Genomic DNA, 6,692 nt, shown 5'->3' with positions numbered 1-6,692 from the left:
GAAAGAGGGAGGAGGAGAATGAGGCCTTGGAAGGGCATTTCTCGGGAGCTACAATACACAGTGGCTGTGATCTTCTCCCCTGGCCACTCTTTCAAGCAGAGCAGCCGGCCGAGAACAGGCCGCTGATTGAAAACAAGTGACTGGAGGACATCAGCACTGACATGAGCCCGGAGGGTGGGCTGCCCTGGCCCCGGCACTCTCGGATGGCGCCTTAGCAGCGTACATGCTGCCAGCTTCGAACATTCTCATACAGACAAGTTCGAAGCCAGGTCCTCTGCACTGTGTGCGCACGTGTCCTCTCTCTCTTCTCTCTTCTTTCTGTGTCGTTTTCTTTTGTTCTCCACTCGTTAGTCCAACACTGTTCCCATCCTTGGAAGCCTCCCCTAAGCCTGTCCCTGCTGAGGCCTCTAGGTTTTCTCTCCACTACGCTGGATGCCGTGTGGGTGCGCTCACTACACTGGATGCCGTGTGGGTGCGCTCATTCTTAACGGCAGGATTTGGTATGCAAGTTAGAGGACACCATCCCTAGCATATCCCCCTTTTCCACCTCCCCAAAGCCCTCATTGCCTATCCCTAGTTGATGCCCACCCACACTTTCTCTTCATCCCCTAATCCCCACCTCCCACTCACCCACTTTCCCAAGTTGAGAAGGCTCTCAGAGAAGGGTTCTTGGCTTAGTACCGACACTTACAAGAATCGGGCTGAAGCAACAGGTTCAGCCTCTAGACCAGCGGTTCTCAACCTGTGGGTCGCGACCCCTTTGGTGGTCGAACAACCCTTTCATAGGGGTCGCCTAAGACCATCCTGCATATCAGATATTTACATGACGATTCACAACAGTAACAACATTACAGTGATGAAGTAGCAACGAAAATAATTTTATGGTTGGGTCACAACATGAGGAACTGTATTTAAAGGGCCAGAAGGTTGAGAACCACTGCTCTAGACTGAGCAAGGAGAATAGCAAACCAGAGTGTTGCCCGGTTCCAGTGCTGTTGTCTCCTAAACATGCCAACACAGGGATTTAAAGAGCAATGTTAGTGCATGAAGAGGCCACAGACAGGGTGGGGGAAGCAGGGCACTCACACGGCCTGTGAAGCGCTTTCTAGGTCTGGTTTCTCTTCTGCCCTGTGCTGACTCATTGATCCATGCCTCCTGCCCTCTTGTTCCATCACCACCACCAGTACCTGTTTTGATAGAAGTGTCTAATGGGGCAATAACTACTCCTCGAGGGTGGCAGCCACAGTGGCCTAATCCAGCTAATAAAAAACAGATGCTGTTAGCCCGGCCAGTGTGGCTTAGTGGTTGAGCATTGACCTGTGAACCAGGAATTCATGGTTTGATTCTCAGTCAGGGCACATGCCCGGGTTTCGGGCTTGATTCCCAGTAAGGGGCATGCAGGAGATGGCTAATCAGTGATTCTCTCTCATATTGATGTTTCTATCTCTCTCTCCCTCTCTAAAGTCAATAAAAATATATATTTTTTTTAAAAAAAAACAGATGTTGTGAGGGACCATTATGGACATGCTTTTGTTTATTTGTTTTTAATCCTCACCCAAGGATATATTTTTCATTGATTTTAGAGAGAGGAAGGGGGAGAGAGAGACATTGAAGTGAGAGAGAAATATCCATTAGTTGCCTACCTTGCATGCCCTGACTGATGATCGAACCCACAACCTGGGTATGTGCCCAGACCAGGATTCGAACCCACCACCTTTCAGTGTAAAGGACATTCCAACGGAGTCACACCAGCTAGGACTGGTACTGTTTTAACCTCAGAAATTTGAGGATAATCCAAACACTTCCATAAGAAGAGATGTAGACCTTTTCAGTTATTTTATACCTATAAGTATACGGCAGATGATAATTCAGCTTCATCCACTGGATATTCGCCTGGAACCCATGCTACAGCAGGCACTCTGTGGGGGATGTGTAAAATTCAATAGCACGTGGTCCTTGACCTCAGAAAGTTCACAGTCCATAGGGATAGACAGACATTTTATATCCCAGTGGGAGGAATGTCAAAGCAACAACAAATGTTGTTAAGAGACAATGAGGTCTTAAGCCCCATGTTTTCTGCATGGCATTGCACACACGCTCACTCACAGAAAATGATGCCCATCGCATTGAGTTACTTCCAAAACCTCCTAAGTTTTCTCATATCTGATGGACCTATGCTTTTTCAGGGTTGTGAAGTGATAATTTCCTTAACCATGCATCCCCCTATTGATGACTTTTTTTAATTGAACCTACTGTTTATTTTAAATTCTCCCAAATTAAAATCCAGTCCCTCAGCAGTCCCTGTAGAATGTGACCACCACTCCTACTTCCATCTTTCTCTGGGTTCTGAGGGCCACAGGACTGCTCTCTGCTTCCCTCTGGAGGACCCTCATTATAAAAGTGCACAGGTTAAGCATTCAAATGAAGTACCAAACACTGAAGCTACATGCACTTTGTCAGCAGGTGGGGAACTCATTTGGAAGTGGCCCAGGAGTCAGTGCTGGGACCATAATTTTCCTGTACTTGGCCACTGTTTGGGTTATAGATTCAAAGAAAGGAAGGTGTACAATAGAACATGCAGGGCCTGGCAATAGGGACTTGTCATCATGCACATATAATCACTCCTGCTTCTGTTCCCACCAGAACTCCTGATCCAATCATGAGAGCTGACCATGAGGCTCCACAATGAGCCCCTCATAACATTCCCCCATTGTCAGAATTAAAGTACAAAATTTACACTTTCTAGATTTCTAGTCATATGCCATAGCTGCCAACTCCTAGGAGGCCCCATTGTTGAACTACATTCAGTCCAGGATGGAATAGTTTGTTTTCCCTAAATCTCAAAACAATTCTCAGAGCATTTTATGGGAAACCACTTTGTTTTTATACAATCTTAACACTGAATCCAATTTTTTTCTCCTTCTTTAATTATTTACAACTTTCCTCTCATATTCAACTCAGATTCCTATCCACACAAAGGAAGTCTATGTGCCAGAGCAAGGTTTTGATGTACACAGTGAGAGAGGGGAAACAAGGTCGAAACACAACTAAGACAAAAGCAGAAGGAGTTGGATATGTTTTCTTTTTACAATAAGTAAAGAAACTGTAAACCACAACCATCTCTAATTTTATCCCTCTTTAGATCGCAGACATGGTGATGTTCCACTAGACATTGTGATGTTGAGACAGGACCTGGGGTGTGGTGGTGTGGTGGGCAGTTGAGGCAGAGGATCTTGGCATGTTCTTTCTTGGATACATGATCAGAGCGGGGCTAATGGAGAGGTTCCCTGAAGCTCACTCTTTCAACCAACATGTACTGAATCCCAAGAAATGTTCCCTCGCAGATGATGAGTAATTTCCACAGAAGTGACCTTGATGCTTTGGTACTCTAGAGATAACCTCCAATGGCCCTCATGACAAGAAATATGAAGTTTCCTTCAGGTCTTCATTCATTCACTCTTTGATCTCCTACAATTCATCATGACCTGTGCCAGGCATCAGGGATGCATAAGAATGAAAATACACGGTTCCCACTTGCAAGCAGCTTTCAGGTTAGTTGTGAATCAAATAATCCCACAAAGGAGGGTATAATTAAAGCCTGAGATAAGGATGATTAGAGGGGATCTTTTGTGAACGCCTGTTACAAAGGAACTGGACCCAGGTTTGAGACCAAGGAAATCTCTGAGAAAGCAAGGCCCTGAGGAGCAGTGGGGATCTTTTGTGAACGCCTGTTACAAAGGAACTGAACCCAGCATTTGAGACCAAGGAAGTCTTCTCTGAGAAAGCAAGGCCCTGAGAAGCAGTGAGACAGAAGGAGGGAAGAGCATTCCAAGCATTGGGAAGGGCAAAGAGAAAAGCCTGTGGCATGTGGGAACATGGCATATTGAAGGCACTGAAAAACAAGACCAATGTGCCTGGATGGAGGTGGGAGCGAAAGTAGTGGAAGATGAGGGAGGCAGGGAACTTTGGAGAACCTTATGAGCCTTGGTAAGAATTTTGGTCTTTGGCCGAAACCGGTTTGGCTCAGTGGATAGAGCGTCGGCCTGCGGACTGAGAGGTCCCAGGTTCGATTCCGGTCAAGGGCATGTACCTGGGTTGCGGGCACATCCCTGGTGGGGGATGTGCAGGAGGCGGCTGATCGATGTTTCTCTCTCATCGATGTTTCTGACTCTCTATCTCTCTCCCTTCCTCTCTGTAAAAAATCAATAAAATATATTTAAAAAAAAAAAAAGAATGTTGGTCTTTGGTCTTACAGCAAAGCAATTCACGAAAAGATTTAGGAGGTGATAGGATCAATCTGCTTTTGGAAAAGATCTCTTGAGCTGCAGGGAAGCTAATTAGAAGCTGATTGCTATGGTTAAGTAAGAGGAGATGGGGGCTTGGACTAAATTGTTGGGTGTGGGTGTGGGTACACGTGGAAGGATTTGAGAAGCCTATAAAAACTATATGAGAAATATTTATCTAGTGATGAACTGCACTGGTTGTGGGGAAAGGAAATGTTTCAAAGGTGAACTTGCTATTTCTTTTGTTGTTGTGAAACCTCACCAGAGGATATTTTTCATTGATTTTTAGAGCTAGTGGAAGGGAGGGGGAGAGACAGAGAGAGAGGAACATAGATGTGAGAGAGACACATTGATTGGTTGGCTCCTGTATGCGCCTGACCAGGGCTGGGGATCAAGCCTGCAACCAAGGTACATGCCCTTGAACAGAATCAAACCCGGGACCCTTTAGTCCACAGGCAGATGCTCTAACCGCTGAGCACCCAGCCAGGAGGAATTTGCTATTTCTTGCTTGTGTAACTAGTTCAGTGATGACACCATTTACTAAAACAGAGAAAACTGGGATACCAAGCTTGGGGAAGGCATAAATATTATGAGTTTTGTTTTAAACATGTTGAATGTGAGATAACTTTGAGACATGAACGGAGATATCAAGTAAGAAGTTGGATATGCAGATTTAGAGCTCAGGGAGCAGTCTGGCTGAAGGCATCAATTTGCAAGTCAATTATAGATGAGTTGATGCAATGCTCAAGAATAAGCTAGCCAAGTGTGATGGTACTGGGTAATCAACTGCAATATTTAATAGCTGGGTAGAAGAGGAATCAGATAATGCTTAGAGAGATAAAGGAGAAATTTCAGGAAATGGTGTCTTGGAAGCCATGAAAGAGAATATTTCAAAGAGACGTTGAATGCTGTAAACAAGTGGAGGAAGAGGGGATGTGGGAAATGCCCAGTAGGTTTAGTGATGAAAAGACCAGTGATGACCTTAACAAGAGCTATTTGAGTGGAGTCCTGAGATAGAAGCAGAACTCAGCGAGCTAAGGAAGACATGTTTGGTAAAGAAATAGAGACCAAGCCTATAGAACTCCTTCCAAAGGCGAGGTTAGCAGGCAAGAAAGAGAAGTTAGTAGCTAGAGGGAATGAAGAACCAAGGAAAGCATTTTTAATTTGTATTTGTTGTTTAATAGAAGAGACATGAACATACTTCAATGCCTACAGGTATGATCCTTTTAAGAAGGAGGAGTTGAACCAATGATGTGTTTCTCTCACGTCAATGTTTCTCTCTGTCCCTCTCTCTTCTACTCTCTCTAAAATCAATGGGGGGAAAATATCCTCAGGTAAGGATTAAAAAAATAAAATAAAAATAATAAAGTAACATCAGAATTAACGAAAGATCAACTAACACTAGCTGCGAACCCAAGTCATCCTAAGGTCTTTTCTCATGCAAGGTTTTTAAGAACCATTTAAAGTTTTTTATACATTGGTCTATTCCTATTTTTCTTATTTCAAGATCCATTTTTGTAAATTATATTTTTACTAGGAAATTACCCATTTTCTTTAGAATTCCAATTTCTTGCCACAAGTTCCTCTTGTCCTTTTAATTTCTCCTCTACTTGTAGGTTTCTACAGAATCCATAATTTTTTTCATTTTTGCTCAGTTTTTTCTTAATCAGGCCAGATTTTATTAATCTTTTTCAAAAGAGGGCATTAATATTTATTTGTATTTTCTGCTTCTTTTCTATTACATTCATTTTCGTTTTCATCTTAATTTACTCTTCCTAATTTCTTTCAGTTTACTTTGTTACTTTTTTCTAACTTCTTAAGGTAAAAACTAACTTTATTTTGACATTGTCTTCTTTAATAATGAAAACATTTAATTTATATATTTCCTTCTGAGTACAGTTTCCTCTGTGAAATTTGGGTTTTGGTAAAAAATGTGTTTTTTTCCATTGCTTTATATATATATTTCATATTTTGTTTTGGATTTCTTCTGTGTATAGTTTATGGTCTTCTTTACATTATTTTTAACTTTATTGGATTAAGACAGGAGAATGTGGCTTTTACAATCTGTTAAGGTTTTCTTTGTGGTCAAATATGTGACTGATTTTTGTAAATATTCTATGGGTACCAAAAACTTTTTTGTTATTGTTTTCTGTTTGAGAGATATTAGATTCTATACATTGATATTACATCAGTTTATTGATTGCATTATTTAATTCCTGTGTTATTCCATATTTGTTATATACTAGATTTGTCCAATTCTGAAATAAAATATTAGTCTTCCATTAAAAAAAAAGAAAAAAGAAAAACTATACATGCAACTTAAAAACAAACAAAGTTTAAGCAGTCGGTCCAAAGTTGCAGAACTAAACTGGGACTCTAACCCAAGCAGCCTGACCCCAGAGCCCAAAC

The sequence above is a fragment of the Myotis davidii genome, unplaced genomic scaffold (genome assembly GCF_000327345.1).
Source record: "Myotis davidii unplaced genomic scaffold, ASM32734v1 scaffold210, whole genome shotgun sequence".
In the NCBI taxonomy this organism is placed as follows: Eukaryota; Metazoa; Chordata; class Mammalia; order Chiroptera; family Vespertilionidae; genus Myotis; species Myotis davidii.
Note: the sequence above shows the minus strand (reverse complement) of the source record.